At 42.6% G+C, this 22,993-nt stretch overlaps 1 protein-coding gene and 1 long non-coding RNA gene across 10 annotated transcripts in view; one reads left to right on the top strand and one right to left on the bottom strand.

Moving 5' to 3' along the window:
- IQSEC1 (IQ motif and Sec7 domain ArfGEF 1) overlaps positions 1-22,993 on the bottom strand; it is a 718,662-nt gene that overhangs the window by 468,107 nt on the left and 227,562 nt on the right. The gene's annotated exons all lie outside the window — the stretch shown is intronic.
- LOC125640212 (uncharacterized) lies at positions 931-8,890 on the top strand. 2 transcript variants are annotated; one of them, XR_012669274.1, is made up of 3 exons: positions 931-1,178; positions 1,481-1,649; positions 6,152-8,890. It is a non-coding gene; the product is annotated as an uncharacterized LOC125640212 (long non-coding RNA). The 2 variants fall into 2 exon arrangements; XR_007357745.2 differs by having other exon boundaries at positions 1,430-1,649.

The following is a 22,993-nucleotide window of genomic DNA, read 5'->3' as shown; positions in this document are numbered from 1 at the left end:
AAACATTTTAAATGCAGTTCAGTACTTTTGAAAATAACTTATTGAAAAATAATGCACATTTTGAAATTTTCAAACTTTTAATGGTTAACATTGATTCCAGTTCCCAGAAATACTTTGATTGTAAGCTTCATAATTTACATCTAATGGTATTAAAATTATAGTCATTAATAGCTATTATACAAAATATAATATTTATGCAGAAATCAATACAGAGTCAAGTGTTTACTTTAGAGTAAACCCACCTTGTCATAGTGTAGAGAGCCTGTTTTGTTTAATTATTTGTCAGAAGATGTTGACAGAACATGTTTGATCATGTCTCTCAGTAGTAGGTGTTTTAAAAATATTTCCAATTCCATTTATTGGGAGCTTGATTTCATTTCTTTTCTTTCCATAAACCAATTGCATTGCAAGCCACAACACAATCAATCAGACCGCATCATAAACATGTCAACAACTAATGCAGTGCATAGAGCAATCTCACCTTTATTAATCTAGGCTGCAAAAAACCCAGATAGCTTAAGTACAGCAAATATATATATATTTTATTCAAGTCATATGTATCTTGTAAAAAGACAGCTCTAAATGAACCTTATACATCTGGGTCTACCAAAAGCTTGCAAAATATGCTGCAGTACACTTTGCCTGCCTGCTCTCTCGCTTTTATATGACTTTTTCACACTGCAAAGATAACCAAATAATGGAGAGCAAAGCCAGCATACACAGTAGAATACACAACCCATTAAAGTTATGATTATGCATCACAATCGAAACTTCAACATAACCATGTTATAAATTGTAAGAGTGACTTTCCAAGTCCAAACCAATAGAATGCAAATGTGAACTTATATAGGACTTTTCATCTGAGAATCTCAAGTGCTTTATAAACAATTACACCCCAGTACAACTCTGCTAAGTAGTTATGTATTCATTGCCAGGTTAATAATTGGACAACTGTGGCACTTTTTCATGTTGGCAAAACATTCCCCTTCCCCCCGCTCACAAATTCCTGACTTGCCTGTGCACATTGAGCAGTGTGTAAGCTGAGTGGTGGGCCAGGGAACAGATGAGTGCTCTTTGCTGCTCTCTGGCTATGTGGTGGCTTGCCGCTTACAATGAGCCAAAATCCTTCGTGGAAATGTTAGTTGGAGGATACTAATGTATGTTATAGAACAGACCAGGTCAGAAAAACTTTGATGTAACCATTTAATATTTCAACGTTTTAAAAATGTTATAGTCATTTCAAAACAAAGGAGTCCTGACAATATCAAAATGTCTCATTTTGACTTTTTCAGAACAAAACATTTCCATTTTTTGTTTTGAAATGACTATGAAATGTTAAATATATCAAATTTTAAATGGTGAAATCAAAATGAAACATTTTGATGTCACAATGAAACATTTTAATTGACGCAAAGCAATTTTTCCCCAGAATTTTCTTTTACAGAGAATTTTAAAATGTTCAGTTTTTGCTTCTAACCAGAACAAAGAAACGTTGAAGTCTCTGAATCCTTTGTAAAGCAGAATTTCCATCCTGTGCACAGCTCTAATATGGAGGTATTCTTCTTGACTGCTGCTATCAGGGAAGAAGCTCTCAATATACTTCTCTTCCCCTTCTTTTACACCAGATCTTCACAGGACAGGATTGAGCTGTAAGTGCACTCACAATTTCTGTTTATTTGAGTGGGCATTATGGGTGTTCAGCACCTCTGAAAATTGGGCCTGAAGCATCCTATTTTACACATAGGTTATTTATATTTTTTGTTGTTGCAGTTTTAAAGTCCACTACTTTGTAATTTGTCAAAATTTGACAGATGGATTTTAGTTATTTTCTAAAATAAAGCTCTCAGCCTTTTAAGGTCAGTTTCAGCAATAAATTGTCTTTTTTCAAGCCAGCCATTGGAGTTAAGAACCAATGAGGACAAATGTCAGTAGTTACAGAAACTGCTCTGCCAGAGCTAGATTAAATTGGTATATTATTATTTTTGAAAATGAATCAACTACTGTAAGTCAATAGCAGTTTCTCTACCCCGCACTTATGCACATATCAGATTCATAACTAGCTGACTATACAATGAAACAGTACTTAGCTTCAAATTAAACCTCATTATAATCACATACATTCTCTTTTTGTAGAGACTGTCAGCTTTAATAAATACATGCACCAAGTGCTTCTTTTCTCTAAACATGTCATCTTTACTGTATCCAGTGATGGGTCTTTAATGTTGTCCAGCAGATTTATGGTTTAACAATTAGTTAATATAATCAAGAGCTGAATTATTGTATAAAATGCCCAAGTTGGGAAGAAAGATGAGTTCATTTTAAATGGGTTAACACCTTAATTTAAGAACTCAAATGGCAAAGGGAAACATGCTCAGGCTGCTTAATACACCAGTCTATTTTTGTTTTGTTTTTTAAATTCAAAGTACTCTCATACGGTATATTTTATTGTAAACCATTCTATCACATATTTATGTCAGAAATAGTCATGTCTAGCACTCAATAAAATATTTACAACACAAATCCAAAATGTAACTTTGATCATGAATATTCAATGAGAATGATTGTGAAGTGAAGAATTTTTGTTTGAAACTATTGGGGTTGGAAGAGCCTTAAGAGGAAGAAATATAGCTGAAAACAGCTCACTGAAAATTATCACACTAGCAATTAAACTTTTGTACTAGGCTAACCCAAAAGTGCTACAACCAGAAGATACCCAAAGAACACTTAAAGTGGAGGGAACAGGTCAGCTTGATTGCAATAATATTCTTATGTACACATGCCCAGATCATATCTTGCAACTCATCATTACAGCAGCAACAAACAAGCTGGGGGAAGGGGACAAGAACATACCAATCTTTGATGTGATCCCACATATCATTTTCCCTAGCATCCTATGATAAACAACACAAAATCAGCCAAGAAATAAAATTTTATTTTTATAAAACAATACTGTTTCGAATATCTACTATATATTTCCACACACACAAAATTTACATGTATATATGTGAGGCTCATGTCTTTCTTGGTACAGATATTATAAATTGTGGTTTTGGTGAGTAAATGATCTATGGGTGTTTTTTTTTTTTTTTTTAATTTCATACTGATTCTAGGTGTTTCTGGGGCCCAAGGTGATCCACTCCTTCTTTTTTTCTGCACAGAATTCCCACCCTCTTTGTTTAGATAGTGTTAACATCAGCAGCTGGCTGCAGCTACAGCACCTAGCATAGCAGAGGCTGCCTAAAGAACAGAGAGAAAGGTGCTGTGGAGAAATTGGGTCTATATTACAGTGTGAAATATTTGATCAAATTCCAGACTTAGACAAGTTTAGGCTTGTTTTACATGTAAAAATTATCAGATTAATATCACTGGGTTGAACCACCTCTGCCATATTTTTTTTGTATCTATCAGCCGTTTAAAATGTGAGGAATAAGCCACTGTGAATAGAATGCTTGAAGACAATGAAAATACATAATGACTTCTATGCAAAATGGACATTTTAAAAAATGCAGAATGTCAACTATGAAACTATTTAAAAAAGACATTGGCAAAGAGTGCTGTGTTTATCATGTCGCTTGGCATATCAAAATACACAATTAGTGTCACCCGCTCAGGCAAAAAATGTCAACAAAGACAGAATTTTGCAAGTGTTCATACATCTTATTTGGTTTCCTTGCCCTTATTTCAATGAGAAGTGCTGCCAATAGGAATGAGTTCTAATTACCTGGTTTCTTCCCCTGCATTTGTTGAACTGTAGACTAGTGGTCATATGATTCAGAAGAGTGCTAGATATGTGAAACTGACTAAAGAGGCAGTTAATTTAGTAAATATTTGAGACAGACTAGTTTAAATATGTTGCAAGACTGCTGGATGCTAGAAACACCCAACAGTATAAATCCATGCCACATCCTATTATTATTCTCTGAGCAGCCTGTGTTTGGTCTAGACTCAAGAGGGATCTTCTCAAGAATAGAGCTACTAAATTGCAGCAATATATTTTCATCTTTCATATATCAGCATTGTGTTAACATCACAAAGAAGATTACTTATTCATTATAAAGATATTAAAGTGCTCTAAACCCTCCTTTACCTCAAGGCTGTTGACATATTATTTTCTAAGAGAAAATAAATTTAGAAAGCTATTTAAAATCACTGTCACCTCTTGGTAATAAATGCTTTACATTGATTGGTTCTTTTATACCCACTGGCCCCAGTTCTTGGATGCATTGCAGTCACTTTGTGTTGTTCCAGCAGTTAAAAACAGCCATAAACCTGGCTGATCTTACCAGTGGAGGATCTCCCTAATGGGTTATGCCCCTATATACTAGCAATCCCTGATCTGCCCCTTGGAGGCTGTTGTCAGCCAGTGTAAATAAAATAGAGCAGGCTTGTCTACTTTAATCTAAGGATATGACTGGATGGTCTCAAACTTGGAGAGGAAAAGGGTGGCTTACAGGCATCTCTGCCCAGAGTTCTTCCTTATCTGTCACCTTTGCTGTCACTCCTGAGTGCAGCTTGAATGCTGCCCACATTTGGGATGCCCCATATCTGAACCTAGAAAATTGAATGGTATTCAGAATATCAGTGGTACAACATTTGACTATTCCTGACGAAACTTGACTTACTAGATGCTCCTATGCTGTTTGGGAGTTCGGGAGTTAAAATGCGTTCAATGAAGCAGATGAGTTCCACTCCACTTCCTTGTGCACAGTGAATTTCATGGGACTTTGGTCCTGTCCTGTTTAGAGAAGCTCCCTGCTAGGAATATCTTATCCATCTGTTAATATTATGTTCTTATCAATTCCTTCTGCCAGATGACTGGAAGAGGGTATATCTCTCACACTCTGGCCTGGTCTGCACTACAAACTTAGGTAGACATAAGTCACGTTATGTCTATCTAATAATGCATGTGTCTACACTACCAAGTCCCTTCCACTGACCTAAGTGGCCTGTGAAGTAAATTCTGTACTCCACCTCGGCGAGAGGCGTACCACTTGATTCCACATCCACGGGTTCACATGGGGATAATGTAGACACTGCATTGTGTAATTCGAATGAATTGGCCTCCAGGAGGTGTCCCACAGTGCTCTGCTGTGACCGCTCTGGAGCCCTTTCACAGGACCAGTTGGTGGCAGAGCGTGATGCCGAGGAAGGCATCTCTGGGGAGTGCACATTGCCAATCAGACTGTAGGGGTTACATGCTATTTTTTTTAATGTTTAATCTGAACAAAAAAGTAGATGTAATGGGTATCAGTGGCCACTCCAGCTATGCAGAGGGTGCTCTCCTAAAAAGACTGTTTATCTGCACGGGGATGGCCTGGGAATCCTCCACAGATATCTTTAGGAAGCTTCATGGAGGTCCTCTGCAATCCTTTGCAGAAGGTTTCTGGGAGGGGCTGCCTTATTTCGTCCAACCCGGTGGGACACTTTCCCGCGCCACTTCAGTATTAACTGCTGGCATCATTGCAGCACACAGCATTGCAGAATAAGGACCAGGTCTGTACCCAGACGCTTGCAGCATCTGCTCCCTTGCTACCTCTGTTACTCTCAGGAGAGTGATATCGCATAGGCTCATCTAGGGGAAATGAGGGAAGTTTTCAGTGCTAGCCCTTAAGATGCAAACAATTCAACAAGTAAGCCATCCCACCCCACCCCCCCGTTCGGTGAAATCTGGTTCACATAACCATGTTTTCCCAAATGTGCCATGGCTATGGTTGGACGGGATCACTGTGTATTGCAAGCAGCATTGAAAAAAAAAAAGCGGGGGAGGGAGACTTCCTGTTTGTGTCTCCCCTCCTCCCCCCAGTGCTGCTTTTGTAAAAAAAAAAACTATTGGGAGGGCTTTACACTGGTGCCTGTCCTCAAACACCATCCAGGTTGATAGGGGAAAGGAGGCTTTTTTCAAATTCCAACCTGAGATCTCAAGGATATCTTCACAAAAGCAGAGGCACAAGACCTCTCGCCCATGCCTCGTGGCCTTACTGACCATGGCTGGAGCAGCAAACTGACTCTTGCAATAGCCAGTGGTTGTGATGACATTGTGGCTTGTGGTGAAGTGTATTGAGGCGTGGTTTTTTTAATAAAAAAATTAACCTTGCACCAGAAACAATGTATGCACTGTCAGTGCTATCCTTGTGCTTTGCATTCCTTGCAGCTGAAACCTTGCCCGTTGGCACATTCTTCACACCGGGACAGAGACTTTCCCAGATTAGAAGGTGGAAAAAGAAGACTTGGGAGGACATGTTCAGTGAGTTAATGCATGCCTCCAAGAGTGACAAGATGGAGCTCAGAGCATGGAGGATTACACTGTCCAAGAACCTGGACATGGACAGGGAGGACAGGAGAGCATGCAGGGAACAAGAGCATGCTATGCAGGAAGATATTATGCGGATTATGAAGGAGCAATCAGACATGTTGAGGCATCTGGTTGAGGTTCAAGGAAGGCAGCTGGATGCTAGAGTCCCTCTGCAGCCTATGCTAAACCTGCTGCCATCACCGCCAAGTTCTGCATCCTCCTCCCCAAAACATCCTATGAGGTGTGTGTGCATGGGGGGGAAGGTGGGAAATTGGTATCCCTTGCACTCAACACCAGGGGAGGGTACAAGGACCAGAAGGTGACCATTCCCATATCTGTGATTGTTATTGCAGTGCACCTGTAAGTAAGCTTTCCTTGTTTCTCCCCCCACAGAGTTATAAGTCCTTTTGCCCCAGGTTATCTTACTTTTCCTTGGTGTCACATTACTCTGGCTCATTGCTGAAACTGGTTTTCAAAGCCTCACGGAGATGCAGAGCCCCTCGATGTGCTCTTCTTATTGCCCTGGTGTCTGGCTGCTCAAAATTGGCTGCCAGGCAATCTCCCTCAACTGCCCCACACCTCGGCAGAAACTTTTCTCCCTTTGTTTCACAGATATTATGGAGCACACAGCAGACAGTAATAACAATGGGGATATTGCTTTCACTGAGGTCTAACCTAGTAAGCAAACAGTGCCAGTGACCTTTTAACTGTCCAAAGGCACATTCTACCACCATTCTGCATTTGCTCAGCCTATGGTTGAACTGGTCCTTACTGCTGCCCAGGCTGCTGGTATACAGCTTCATGAGCCCTGGGAGCAAGGAGTAGGCTGGGTCTCCCAGGATCACGATTGGCATTTCAACATCACCAATGGTTATTTTGCAGTCTGGAAAGAAAGTCCCTGCTTGCAGCTTTCTGAACAGACCTGTGTTCCTAAAGATGCTTGCATCATGCACCTTTCCCAACCATCCCATGTTGATGTCGGTAAAATGGCCCCTGTGATCCAACAGCACTTGCAACACCACTGAGAAGTACCCTTTTAGTTTATGTACTCCTTGGCAAGGTGGTCTGGTGACAAGATAGGGATGTGCGTTCCATCTATCACCCCACCGCAATTAGGGAACCCGATCGCAGCAAAGCCATCCAGTATGTCCTGCATGTTGCCCAGAGTCACTACCCTTCTTAGCAGAAGTCTGTTAATGGCCCTGCAAACTTGGATCACAGCAGATCCCATGGTAGATTTATCCACTCCAAATTGGTGCCCTACTGATTGGTAGCAGTCTGGTGTTGCAAGCTCCCACAGAGCTATCACCACTCGCTTCTGGACTGTCAGAGCAACTCTCATTTTAGTATTGCTGCGCTTCAGGGCCAGGGAAAGCTCTTCATACAGTTCATGGAAAGTGGCCTTACACATTCGAAAGTTCTACAGCCATTGCTCATCATCCCACAGCTGCATAACGATGTAGTCCCACCAGTCAGTGCTTGTTTCCTGGGCCCAGAAATGGTGCTCAACCATGTGAAGGGGATGTGTGACTGTTGCCAGCAACTACAAATTGCTTTGCTCTACGTCTCCCAGCAGGGCTGCTTGCATGGCATTACATTGTTCTGTGAGGCGGCTCCTGTATCGGCTGTGTCAATAAGCAGGATAAGGCACAAGGTGCTTGTAATGCTCACAACAACAGTGTACAGCTGAACAGGGCCCATGCTTATCGTGCTATGGCATTTGCATGGGTAACCCAGGGTTATGAAAAAAGGCACAAAAAAGGCTTGGTTTGTTTGCCATTGATATCAGGGAGGGAAGGAGGAATGGAGGTAAGTGTATCCTGGGAGGCTAACGCCATGTTCCCATAACCACCTGCACCGATGTTTGGGTCCCATAAGGCATTGCAAGCCCAACCCAAAATTCCATTCAGCTACATGCCCTGTGGAATAGCTACCCACAGTGCAGTGCTCCGTGCCTTGATGCAAGCCCTGCCAGTGAGGATGCATTCCACTGACGCAATGAGCATAGTGTGGACACACAAGATTGACTTGCTTAAATCGGAGGCTCAATGTCGACTTACATGAAGTCAACTTAACTTTGTACTGTAGACATGGCCTATATAGTAGGGGCATAGGAACTAAAGGTGCAGCTGCTGCCTATCAATCCTCAGTTCTCTCTCTTTTTGCATCAAGGGTCTCAGGAACAGTTTTTCTCCTCTCAGCACCCACTGTTTCCTTTACATAAGTCTTCCCTCAAACCTGTCTCCTCTGACAGCCTATTCTCTCCCTCTCCTTTAAACCACTTTTTTTAAACATCTGTACCCCATTTCTCTCTCTCCACCAGGCCACATCTACCTTGGTTTATCTGTAACACCTATCTAGACTCTTCAAGTCTCTCTTCATGTCCTCCATCTTTTTCTGCTCCAAAACTTACCTCTTCCCCATAATTGTTTCTCTGCTCCTCTTCCTCCTCCACTCTTTTGTGCAATGAGAGATACTATGATTTTTTTTTTCATAGGTAGGGGAATTTCCAGAATGGGAGAATGCAATTGTTGTAACAGTCTGTATCATAAACGACGTCTTTCTATCCCTCCTCTCATTCCTCTTTCTTGAATAAATTGTGAGACTTGTTCACGTGTGTCTGATACTCTTGTCTTCCAAAAGCTGCAGACACTATCGGCCCAGACCAGAGATGGGCAAACTACGGCCCATGGGCCACATCCAGCCCGCGGGACCCTCCTGCCCGGCCCCTGAGCTCCTGGCCTGGGAGGCTCGCCCCCAGCCCCTTCCCTGCTGTTCCCCCTCCCCTGCAGCCTCACCTCACCGTGCCCCCGGTGCCATGCTCTGGGCGCCGAGCTCCTGGGGCAACGCAGCTGCAGAGCCGTGGCCTGACCTGGTGCTCTGTGCTGCGCTGTGTCTAGCTGGCTCCAGGCAGCGCGGTAAGCGGGCAGGGAGCAGGGGGGTTGGATAGAGGGCAGGGGAGTTTGGGGGCGGGAGTGTGGATAGGGGTCAGGGCGGTCAGAAGGCGGGGAACAGGGGGGTTGATTGGAGGCTGGGGTTCCAGGGGGGCAGTCAGGAAGGAGGGGGGGTTGGATGGGGCGGTGGGGAGCAATCAGGGGTACGCGTTCCGGGGGCGGTCAGGGACAAGGGGTGGTTGGATTGGGCAGGGGTCGTGGGGGGGCCATCAGGGGGCAAGAAGCCGGGGGGGGGGTTGGATAGGGGGTGAGGGCTGGGCCACGCCTGGCTGTTTGGGGAGACACAGCCTCCCCTAACCGGCCCTCCATACAATTCTGGAAAACCGCTGTGGCCCTCAGGCCAAAAAGTTTGCCTGCCCCTGGCCCAGACGTTTATATAAAAGATATATGTTTCACAGGTTTACAATGTTGGTGAAGATTAAATAAATAAATGGAGCAATGACCAGACAAAAAATCCTACCCTCAGATGCATGGAACAACTGAAGTCAATTACTACATTCACCTACATCTTTAAAAGCAGGAGCAAGTGCCCCCCATATCCCCCATTTATATATGCATGTAAAATAATCCAATTGGAAACATGTATACAATATACTTGGACTTAAAGACAAGACCTTACCCATGATTCAATCTGGCTTTACAGATAAAGCAGTTTTCTAGTCCTGCCTTATGATTAATCAGGACTTATGGCTATTTTAGTAATTAATTCCCCCCACAATGTCATTTAGTATTTTTGTATAACTGCAGTGTGATGTTCAATAACCTTGCCTGGTAGTTTTCCCCACCACATATCTAATATTCCGTGCATGAAAAAGTGCATTTATCTCTCTCGTCTTATTCTTCCTTCTAGACTGAACATATTAACTCTCGGTGGCATGACTGATACCATGGGAGGTTTTAAAAATGCCGGATACTTTTTTTTTTTTAATGCTTCAGATTATGTAATTGCTTCAAAGAGGTGGGCAAACTACGGCCTGCGGGACCGTCCTCCAGGAGGCTAGCCCCCGCGCCCCCCGCTATTCCCCTTCCCCTGCAGCCTCAGCTCACTGCCCCACCGGCGCAATGCTCTGGACGGCGGGGCTGCGAGCTCCTGGGGCAGCGCAGTGGCAGAGCCGGGGCCTGACCCGGGTGCTCTGCGCGGCGTGGCTGCCTGTCCTGGTGCAGCTGCGCTGCCAGCCACTGGTGCTCCAGGCAGCGCGGTAAGGGGGTAGGGAGCAGGGAGGGGTTGGATAGAGGGCAGGGGAGTTTGAGCAGGTGGTCAGGGGGGCGGGGGTGTGGATAGGGGTCAGGGCAGTCAGAGGGCAGGGAACAGGGTGGTTGAGTGGGGGCAGGGGTCCTGGGGAGGGCAGTCTGGAAGGAGGGGGGGTTGGATGGGGCGGCAGGGGGAGGTGAGGGGCGGGGGTCCGGGGGTGGTCAAGGAGAAGGGGTGGTTGGATGGGGCAGGCGTCCCGCCAGGGGGCAGTCAGGAAGGAGAGGGGGGAGTTGGATGGGGCAGTGGGGGGCAGTTAGGGGTGGGGGGTCAGGGAGCAGTCAGGAGACAGAGAGCGGGGGGTGGATGGGGCAGGGGTCTTTGGGGGGCCGTCAGGGGACAGGGGGGTTGGATGGGGCAGGAGTCCCAGGGGGGTGGCTGTCAGGGGGCGAGAAGAAGGGGGGGGTCTGATGGGGGTGGGGGCTGGGCCATGCCTGGCTGTTTGGGGAGGCACAGCCTCCCCTAACCGGCCCTCCATACAATTTCAGAAACCTGATGCGGCCCTCAGGCCCCTGAGCAAGATGGACTGCCATTGATTCAACTTCTCAGTTTATACTTTTTGGTGTTGAGATCAATCATGTTGAAATTCCCTTGGTCTTTTAAAGTGACATCTTTAGGCAGCAACCAGAACAAAATGCAATGGGCCTAATTCTCCTCTGCTTTGGCCTTCCTGTAGTCATTTACACCTATGTGAAAAGTGAGCTTAAAACACTATCCCACTTTTCAGACACCCAGCACAGGAAAAGGTAACTATGTAGGGTAGTGGAGAATTAGCTCCAGTGATCTTTAGTAAGACTTACCAAAGGCATAAATCCAATAGTAGGGCCTCCACAAATGTACAAGTCCTAGAGCTTAGATGTATACCATTTACCAGCTTTGCTCTAACAATTAGCATAAGCACTATGGTTTCGTGTTATGCCAATCTCATTATAATCAGTTTCTCACCAACATGGCACTATCATTTCAATGCATGTAGCCAAGTATGAGGATTCTGACCACTACATGGGAAGTGGCTGAATGGGGTACCTTTCCCATAATAGCTCACTCTACCCTGGTGAACAAGGGTGAGGTCTTATGCTCAGATACTACGGTGGTGGAGGCTATACAAGCACATGGAGGAACACAGGAATAGATCAAGCATATGTGGAGGTTAACAATTGATATGTTATGGTCCCTGGCCTGTACTAAGGGGGTCATTCAAGTTTACACTCTGACAACTAATGCGAGGCTGTTTGCAGTTTACAGACTAGTATGTAGAAATTTCTCTAGGATCATGAGGTTCTGTAGTAGAGCATTAGATGAGAGGTTGAGGTACAGGGACCAAGGTAAGGATGGCACTGAAATCTTAATTTATTATCTCCCAATCTTGACATTTAGGTTTTTATAACTACAATCATTTTAATAATGCTGTTTTAAATAGATTTATCTATGTGCTTATATATGGCCCCATCTAGATACCTATTTATAACTCTGACTATGTTAAAGATTTTATCTCAATTTTTTTTTAATGTTCTGTTGTACCATTTCTGGTTCCTCCTAACACTATTTTAATTGCCAGTTACTGGTCATTCACATAAATCACATCATATTGCTTCTGTTTCCTGATTGGCTAGCATGAATGACTAACATACACAGAGTGAAACTTTAATGTTGTAACTGAAAATACAATTTGAAATTAACTTTCCCCAAATAATGAAGCTTAAAATTCTCTACTAGTTATGTTCATCTGCTGTTAAAAAGTGAAAGAGTCATAAATACATCTGAACTGAAATTCATTTAATGTCTGAACTAATTCTCAGGATCAGATTCCCTCCCCTGTTTTCCCCACTCCCTCCACTATTCATTTACCTCTAGAAAAGAATGAAGAAAAAACATATTACTCTATATACTTGTGTACACCCTGATTTAGGTGTACAAATAATTTTAAAATATTCTTAGACCCATATATATGCTGTGTAGACTTATACTTAATTATATGAGATAGAAGTGAACCAAGGTAAAAGGGCAGAAAGATGTGCCAAGACCTAGACAGATTAGAATGAACCACTCATGTGTCTCATGAGAAACTGTGCTCCTGTGAAGTGTATGTGCTCAACACAAGTGCCTATCTCTGTGGCCCTCTATTCCTGTAATAGTTTACAAATTTCCCAAGGGATCTAGTGGTATTTTCATAGCAAATATTCAATATTTTGTGTGATTTTTTTTTTCAGAGAAACCATTAACCTTTTTTATTCAGTGCAGCCTTTAAAGTAGAGTTTGCCTTGAGGTGGCGGATAGGTCCCTCAGTGGCTATTAGTCAACATGGTCAGGGCTGCAACCCTGTGCTCTGGGTGTCTCTAAGCCTCTGACTGCCAGATCCTGGGACTGGATGACGGAAAGGATCTCTCAATAATTGCCCAGTTCTGTTCATTCCCTTTGAAGTATCGGCATTGGCCACTGTCAGAAGACAGGATATTGGGCTAGATGGACCATTGGTCTGACCCAGTATGGCCATTCTTATGTTAAGTGAAGGAAGGAATAATCTTTCCCCCATCATTATAGTGGAATCCACCAAACAGGCAAGATTGTGGAACCCAAGAATTATACTCCTCATCTTCTCTGATAGTGTAGGAAAATGGGTTGCTACTCGCTGAGTCTAGAGGTTCTTTCCTGTAACCAGAGCACAAAGTAACCTTTGGGACACTGTAAAATTATAAACACAGTAATTAACATGACCTTATAATCCAGTTTGCACAGAACAGTAGATTCTCATGGAGCCTGTAATACCTGGCTATACTGGCCATTGAGAAGTAGGACTCTTCCAGGTTTCTTTTCTTTCTTTACATATATACAATGTACTGAGAATTTCTAAATCAGAGGGAAGTGTTTTCAAAACTGAATTGAAGCAGAGAGAGACTCAGTGGCATATTATTGCCTAGCCTGACAAGGCCTAGGCCTAGGGCGGCAAATTTATAATAGCCATAGGTGCCGACTTTACCCAGCGCCGGTGGGTGCTTGCTCCCCCCTTCCCCGCCCCAGCTCCGCCTCTTCCCCACCCCCTATTTCAACCCCTTCCCCAAATCCCCAGCCCCGCCTCCTCCCACGGGCATGCCATGTTTCCCCTCCTTCCCCCTCCCTCCCAGCTTGCAGCACGAAAGTGCTGGGAGGGAGGAGAAGTGGAGCGGAGGTGAGCTGGGGGTGCGGGGAGGGTAGCAGCAAGTAATCCAGGGGGGACGACAGAGGAACTGCTCCCCACCCCAGCTCACCTCCACTCCACCGCCGCCTCCTCCCCCAAGCACGCCACTTCTCCGCTTCTACCCCCTCCCTCCCAGGCTTGCCGCAGGAAAGAGCTGCCGGTGGGTTCAAACGAATTTGTACAAAAACTAAAACAAATTCATATGGTCCAGGGGTGGCAATTATTTCAGGGCCTAGGGGCGGCAAAATCATTAATCCGCCACTGGAGAGACTACAGAATGGATGCCAGGAATAAGAGTGAGAGAGAAAGGAAAGATACTGAAAATTGTTTGACACTATTAGTCACCACTGTGTCAAGGGAGAAAAGACCAACCCTTCATTCCAGAAGGGTGATCTTTAAAGATAGAGAAAGCTTTCAGAAATCTTCCTGGAAAGCCTTATGAACTTTCAAATAAATTATACTGTGTATGTTATGATCATCAAGCTTATTCACCATATTCTCGAAAGCCTTGTTGACCAAGATATAAATCTCTCAGTGCCACACTTGTCATTTTTTTTTACATTGTTCTCATATAGGTACTCTTCTAACCTGTCACTTAGGACAGTTTCTATTATTTCACATACTATTCCCTTTATGCCCCCTTCTAAACACAAGCTAGCTATTATTTTAGATGTCAACCTAACTGACTGGTAATTACTGAGGTTAATTTTGTCTTCCCTTCAAATATCAGTACAGTAAAATAACTTATTTGTACACTTTAGATTTTGTGTGCATTTAACACAAAAAGAATGATCACCTTGTGCTCACAGTTCATGAAGACTGTTTCTTAGGGTGACAAGATTTCTGCTTTTCGAGGCCCCAATTCAGCATTTACGCACACATTTAAATTCATCCCTGTTCAACAGAGTGGGTGCTTAAATGCTTTGTAGAACAGGAGCTGAAATAAGAGTAGTTTTAAAGCTTCAGGGTAGAGTGAGCTTCTTCCAAGGCTGGTTAAGAGTCTTCCATGAGTCTGGGGTCAAAAGGGATGCTAATCACCACTGGGACAGTAGTGTTCTGAGATGAGTAAAATCTCACCATGGGCTGAGTTAAAAAATCTTGGGGAGGTCGATGGATGTGATCATACCCTTTAAATAGCATAACTGTAAGGATAAATTAATCACAACTTCCCGTCCCCTCCCCCACACCTAAGATAAAAGGGTTACATGAATCCCCCCAGGAGTTTTAGCCTGGGTGGGTGGAGAAGCTTTTGCAGAGTATTATTTTGAGTAACGTGTGTGTGTATGAGAGGGAAAGGAGAAGAAAAGACAGAGGCAAAAGGCAAGAAAGCCAAGCAGCAATCTGTGAGCAGTGCATGACCCGAAAAAAGCTAGAGAGAAAGACGTTTTGGGGGTCAGGTGTTGGCTAGAGGTTTGGGCTGTAAGCTAAGAAAGAACTCTTTTGTTTATGATTCCTCCTGTGTTTGAAGAAGCAAGACCTTGTACATTCCTTGTAAGCAGACAAAATTGCACCAAAGAAAATACCAGACTCCATTGTCAATTTCTACCCCCCAACTGGAACATCCCCAGGACCCATAACTTTGACTAGCTACTCAGGTCAAAAAGGTTCAACAGTCTGGCCCCGTCTTTGCCTAGGATGAAATATCTGTTGAAAGCATTCCAAGTATTTCTGAAATATCTACTAATATGTTAAGTTTCTTTGTGATATGCTATCCCCTAGAACAGTGGTTCCCAAACTTGTTCCGCCGCTTGTGCAGGGAAAGCCCCGGTGGGCCGGGCCGGTTTGTTTACTTGCCGTGTCCGCAGGTTTGGCCGATCGCGGCTCCCAGTACTGGCCGCTGCTTGCAGCAGCCCCCATTGGCCTGGAGCAACGAACCGCAGCCACTGGGAGCCGTGATCGGCTGAACCTGCAGACGCAGCAGGTAGACAAACCGGCCGGCCCGCCAGGGGCTTTCCCTGCACAAGCGGCGGAACAAGTTTGGGAACCACTGCCCTAGAATACTGCTTTAGGTTTGGATCCTAAAGTAGCATGCAGTTGCTTCATTTCTTGACCCCAGCCTCAAGAAAGAATTAACATGTTTAATAGAGCTCTTTAGAATCTGTATGTAAAGAAGCTGGTGACAAGAGAATTGTACAGAATAGGGTTAGACCAAGAAAAAGGCCATGCCACAGTGACTGATATACATATATTGGAGGTTAGGGAGTGAGTATAAATATTTTTGTGATGTAGCCTGAAATACTCTATTCTTGGGAGCATGTTTAAATCCAAATTCTTTCTCACTAGAAAAATGCTTAACCCTCCAAATACTCATATTGCTTTTACCTGGTCTTGAAAACAAACACTCTTGTTAACCTGCATCTATCAAAACATCAATTTCAAACTGGATCCATACTAAAAGTTCATTTAAGGATTAATTCACATACCTTGAGTTTTAGATGAGAATGGTGATATGCACCAGCAAAAGCTCCATCTGTTGCAAACCAGTTGAAAGGTAATAGCTTCAAGTCACAATTTCAAAGTTTGAAAATGAATGTATTAAAATTCTAAGAATGAACATAAATGACAGGCCTACATTTTCAAATGAGACAATTATTTACAACTGCATGAATTTTACATGACTTTATAATAGGTATTTTACATGTGCATCCTATATCAATTACTCAGGATAACTAACCTGGCTAGCATTGGCACTGCACCAAACATCCCAAGCCAGCAGTGAATTCTACATTAAATATTACTGCTCTTCAAAAATGCCAAGTGAAAAGGGAGATTTTCCCTCCTTCTAAATCAGGGTTCTACAGGGAAACAATTGATAAGTGAACCAAGGAGTTTCCCTCTGCGGTTTGAACTTGCTAGGTAGAATAACCAATCACTAACTTCTGGGATATTTCTCTCACCACCAGGCATGTAGCTAGCTACATAGAAGTGGGAAGACTTCAAAAAATATAACTGTAGTAATGATCCCTTCACAAGTAGAGAATCATCTGGCCTTTTGCCACTGCTACGGTCTTTGTGAACACCCTTAGTGCCAAGGCAAGACAAAAGGGCAGAGCAAAGTCTCTGTTTGAAAGTAAAGCCTGTGCTAGGATTCTAGATCTGATAGAATCTAGATCTTTTAGTTCTACAGATGTGAGAAATTCACTCTGCTCAGTGGCAACCGAAATGGATTGAACTGGATAAACTCATTCAATTACTTGAGGTTTGGAACTAGACAGCTTCCTCCTGATCTTTTGATGACTAGAAGAAGAGACAACAGACTCCTCTTCTTCCTGAAGAGGTGAGCGTATAGACAAATGTTCAGCCAACAACATACAGTTTCAGCTCTGGTGTCTTTTTCTGGAGAAGAAGGAAGTGGAGAAGAGGCCCATGAAAAAGCTGGAGGAAAGTGAGAAAATAGTAATGGATAGAAGACATCAGTCTGAAATGATTTCTTCATACTCCCTGTTACCATTAGCAGAATTTCTGGGAGGAGGAGGAGAGGAACTATCTTAGAAGCCATTCCTAAAGGCCTGTGCACCCTGTCCAATTGATTAACAGGTCTGTAGGCTCTATAAGCTCACATGTTAACCGTGGTGTATTTGAACAGCTGGACCCTGGAACAATATCAGCTAAGGACCCTTGAAAAGACAGTTGGTTCCTACTGAATTTATTTGAGGTCATCTGTGGTTTTTCAAGATTGTTTGAAGGAAATGATATCTTGAGATCCACCATACCATTCAAGGCTGATCCAAACTATCCCCAAAGAGGAGGATCTCCTGAAAATGATAGGGAGATAAGATGGATCTTGGATCCAAAGTCACCCATCCATGGTCTTAACCATTGCACATGGTGAGTTATAATGTTGTCATCACTCAGATGAGTCCTGTAACTGTGTCTCTGGCAGAGTTGCCCACTCAAATTAGTTGTTAAGGAGAATGAGGTCTAGCTGCTTTATTTAAGCTTTCTAAGCAATTCGCTTTGAGCTTCCAGATTTTTACATATTCTCTGAAACACAGAAGAGAAGATTGAAAGAAACAGAAGTACTGAGGAACATACCGATGCCTTTAAGTGCCCATTCATACTGTTTTCTTAAGGTAGAGTCCACTTTTCCATCTTCAGAGTCAGAGGTAGAAACTTTAGCCTCTCATCAGGATGGATTTTTTCAGACTTAATGACTGATGGGTCAGTCTTTGGGAAGGGCTGCCACTTATCTACTGTGTTCGGGAAAGGCTGCAGAGCTTGTCATAGGATAAGAGGATGGAGAACTTAGGGTCCTGAATCCCTGCAACTTTCTTTATCTTGGTCAAGATAATGCCTAAAGGCCACAAGCACACACAGACACTTGAACTATGCAAGCACATCTAAGATATGTACATAGATATGTACATATTTGTCTAGCTTTTAAAATCTTGTTGTAAGTTATAATGATGATCTTATTCATTTACACCTAATGGAGCAGGACTGTTTCATATTCATATGCACGGTCATCTCTAGGGGGATGCAGGGCCCAGGACATAGTAGCCGAGTTTCTATCTGCCGGGGGGTGGTTGGTAGGGGGGCTCCTCCTCACGCCCCCACCCAGGACCTCACCTCACCTCCCTGCCCGTCTCCTCACGAAGTGTGGGGGGGCCCCAAAGCATGGGGCCTGGGGCAGTCGCCTCAATTTGCTGTACCCTAGGGATGGCTCTATTCATATGGTACCTTTTCTTCAAAACTGGCATTACTAGAAAGGGGCACAAGCCAGAATAAAGTGTAGGCCAGTAATGTATATACGTGAGGGCAATATTACAAAGCTGAAAACAATTATGAGCCACATCAGCTGCGAGGAAGAATTTAATTAGAAAAATGTGAATGATTGGGAATTGTTTAAAGGCTGCTTACTAGATGCCAAAAAAGCCACAATCAAGGAAGGAGGTCGTATTGGTTATAAAACTAACCTGGTTTAGATGAGAAGTGAAGACAGCTATAACATTTTTTTAAATATGAGCTATATAATATAATCTCAAATGGAAGAACAGGGAAGTTCAGACTGGAATTAAGGCATACATTTTTAACAGTCAGGGTAATTAACTATTCGAACAATTTACCATGGGTCATGGTGGATTCTCCATCAATGACAATTTTAAAATCAAGATTGGATGTTTTCCTAAAAGATCTGTGCTAGAAATTATTTTTGGGATGTTCTATAGACTGTGGCATACAGGAGGTCAGATTAGATGATCACATTGGTCCCTTCTGGGCTTGGAATCTATGAAAGCCTGTGTTTTATCGATGAATGTCACAGCTGAAGTTAACTAAGTCTTCGCTAGAGGTGTTCTAGAGTATGTCTACACTACAATGTAAACCAAGGGTTAGTAGAACTCAAGTTAGCAGACCCTGGATTTGTTAACCTAGGGCTTGAGCACTTACACTCATTTGCAGCCCCAGGTTAGGAATTGTTGAACCCTGGGTCCCTACAGGGGGCTCCAGAGTCTACACTGCATTATGCAGGGCACAGTCCAACCTCCCATATCCCAGACTTCCTACTGCCCTCCCCACACGTGGCTGCTCTAGCCCTTTGTTCATGGTGCAGTGTGGGAAAACTTGACTGTCCACCAAACTTGGCTGTCCAGAGGACAAAGAAAGTTGGCACAGGGCATTGTGGGATACTTTTGGTAGACTCAAGCTCCACAGTATGCGTGCTCTGGATCTACACTGTAAAACTATATGGCTTGAATTCTGAGTCCCGGTTTGATTCAGTCTTTGTCTGACCCTCCAGCCCTGTGGGGTCTTGGACTCCGAGTCAGAGCCCTGGGTTAGCATGACTTGTGTGTAGACGGTAGGCAGATTAGACTTCAGCCCCTGAATTCGAATCTTGGGGTTACGCATCCCCCAGGGGCTCTTTCTGTTTGTTTATTTCACTTGGGATCATTTTTACTAGTTAATAATTTTCACTTATTATTTCACTTGGGATCATTTTATGAGCTAATATTTTTCACCTGAGACAGCTGCAGAAAAAATACAAACTAGATTAGTAGGTTCCTCATCTTCAATTCTGAATAAAAAAATCTACCAATTCCCTTGTTCATATAAAAATCTTATTGTACTTTTTAATCACTCTTCTATTCTGAATTCTTCATTGGTCAAGGCCCATTAGTTTTCCACTTCCTTTAGCAAAGTTCATATCATTTTAGCCACAAGCCATGCATCAAAAAAAGCCCCTAGCCTGTGTTGGTTTCTTATAATCAAGCGTTTTTGCATTGTCCTGCCTTGGCTCAGAAACAACAGCAGGATCTTTGCCCTTGAAGTGATAATTAAGTTGCTCATTACTGAACTGCACTTTTATTCAACGCCCTTAGTAAAAACTCAGATTGGTAATGGCTTTGGTGAGACACAAACAGTGAGCGAAAGAGGCATTAACTATCTAATAGAAGAGCGAAAGTCAATGGCTATTAGTCTCAGTGAAAATGGATGAAAATGGAAAAAATTTCTGCATTTTGGACGTAGTGAAATTTATACCTTCCCATATTTACATAATTTCTGGTCTTTGGTGCTATGCTTTAAATTATCGAATCTTATTTATAAGTGGGACATAGATCTCTTGCAGCAAGTATAATTCAAACAACTCCTTATTTCGTGTATATTGAGAATGTAATATTCAAGTCCTGTTAACACTTAAAGATAATAATTACAGATCTTTAATGTCTGTAAGTCAAATCTATACAGTTCGATATGTTTGCGGCAATAACTTTCTTTTATTCCAATAATAGAAAAGAAAGAAGGAAGGAAAAGACTCGACAGCTGATAAAACTCTTAGCTATTAAATAATGTTTTTTGCCTGTGTTGCTACAGTAAAATAATGCACTGGTGGCGGCACTAATTATATAATCAACACAAGAGACCAATACACTAGTTTTTTCCAGAGTCATTAAGATTTATGAGCTAATATATACTGAGGGACTTTTTATCAACACTTTTACAGATACATTAGTAAGTGTTTCATTTACACACTAGACCAAAATAACTCAAATGGAATGTTTCAGAGTAGCAGCCGTGTTAGTCTGTATTCACAAAAAGAAAAGGAGGACTTGTGGCACCTTAGAGACTAACCAATTTCTTTGAGCATAAGCTTTCGTGAGCTACAGCTCACTTCATCGGATGCATTCAGTGGAAAATACAGTGGGGAGATTTTCAAATGGAATATAATCCATAAAGTACCATTGCTCTTTTAGACTGAGACTCTTGAGGGCCCTTTAAAAACACAGATATTTGATTCATTATTATGTGCATCCATGTTGCTATAGACTATACTGCTCCCCCACAAGTCCTTTTGGTCCATTGTGTAAATAATACGCATTTCAGAATCTTTCATAGCTACTTTGAGCTCATAATTTATGATAACTGGATTTACATAATAGACTGTGTAGGCTCCTAGAACTTCTAAACTATTAGGTTAAATACTATGGGGATTTAGGGTCTTTTTAAAAACATTATTTGTGGACTTTGGGGTATATTATAGACATGGTAGCTATCTGCTCGGCATATAAACATATAAACTTTACATTATCACTGCTTGTTTTGGCATTCATATGGGCAAATTACAAAGCTACCATTAAAGAGTTTCTCATGAGAGTTTAGGAACTGAAGCCCTGAACCAGCAAACACTTTCACATATGTTTAATTTTAAGCATGTGAGTAGTCCCAGAGGAATGCCAAGGAAGATTTCTATAACATTTAAGCTTTACATTTTGTGGTACCAGAATTTATTAAAGAAGCACCAATTTGTGGATTTAAGAGTCCACTGTAGAGAAGATACTTCTGTATCTTTAACACACTTAAAATAGCATCATTCATATTTTCAAAAAGACCTCACTGAGACTCACATGCTTAAAGTGAAGCACATGCATAAGTGTTAACAAGATCAAGGCCTTAATTCCTGGACCGAGTGACAGAGAGCACATGCCACCCTGGCAACATTACTATCTGTCATGTAAAAGGAAGCGCCACACACCTTCATTAAGTCCCTCTTTGTAGAAAAATAAATTGTGCAGATGAGCAGAAAATTACTTTTCTAAAATAATGACTTGTTTAAAACAAAAGTGAGAGGAGTCTATTGTGATCCCCTGAACTGAGCAATGTATCCTTCTTCAAAGGAAGGCTGGACATGGCTCTCTCTCCAGACCATATCCATGCTGTTCTTTGGTCAGCTTCTGCAACACTCCTGCTGCCTGCTGCCAGGGTGTGAACTCACACCCATTTGCATGGCATGGCACCATACTGGTGGGAGACCTTTGAGCTAGTGTAACACTGACAGACCCTGGCTGTTGGCAGGCAGGATTGAATCTGGGGCCTCTGGAGCTTAATGCATGAGCCTGTACAGCATGAGCTAAACGCCAACTGGCTCTTGGCTAAGGCTGTAGAGCAGACTCATTTAACTCTCGAAGTGGTCTCAGGGCCACTAGATGGCACAGAACACCACACCCAGAAGGTGTGTGGGTTACAATAGCTCCTACATGATCATTGTGAATGTAGTTTTCCCCATGGCCCAAATTAATTAATTCATATTGCAAAACCAACAATCTGCAAAATTTTAAACCATTTTTTAATTTTAGGAGTAGAAAAAACATTCTGTAAAAGTGAAAGTTATATGTTTCTTTCACTTAATCACTTAAAAATGGCCAGATGAATTGATTTCCAATTCAATACTGTAGTTGCTCTTAGACTTAGACCTTGTACTGTATGCCAATTTTTAGCCTGGAGTGTATTCTTATTGGACAAATTAAATTCCCCCCTGAAAAGGTTATAGGAACACTGAAGTCTGAACTCTGATTTAAGAAAAATCTCATGGAACCTAATCTCTTAAATACAAGACCTCATGAAGGAAAATTCAGCTTTGATGAAACCCTCAGAAAATAATGATAATTAGATGTCTGCAAGGGGTATGACACCACAAGCCTCTTCCTGTCAGTGATAGTGTTGCTGCTAGTCATATATTGGCATCCTGGAGCCAAATAGCATTAAAGCTGCAAGTTTGCAACTTTCCACATGGTGGAAAGAGGTGGTACATCTTGGCAGAAATTTGATTACTAGAGATTATGATAGTAGTTGTTCTCCTCCAGTCTACTGATGATCTATCATCAGGTGTTTTGTATTGCAACATGTTGCAGTACAAATTCCCTACTGCAATCCTTCATAAACAGGGGAATCTTGAGTAGAAGTAAAGAGGTTATTTAACTTCTGTATTTGGTACTGGTGCAACCTATGCTGGAATGTCCAGGTCCCGTGTCCACAATTCAAGAAGCATGTTGATAAATTGAAGATGGATAAGAGAAGAGCCACAGGAATTAGAAAACATGCCTAATGGT

The sequence above is a fragment of the Caretta caretta genome, chromosome 7, assembly GCF_965140235.1.
Source record: "Caretta caretta isolate rCarCar2 chromosome 7, rCarCar1.hap1, whole genome shotgun sequence".
In the NCBI taxonomy this organism is placed as follows: domain Eukaryota; kingdom Metazoa; phylum Chordata; order Testudines; family Cheloniidae; genus Caretta; species Caretta caretta.
Note: the sequence above shows the minus strand (reverse complement) of the source record. Positions and strands in the feature narration are given on the sequence as shown.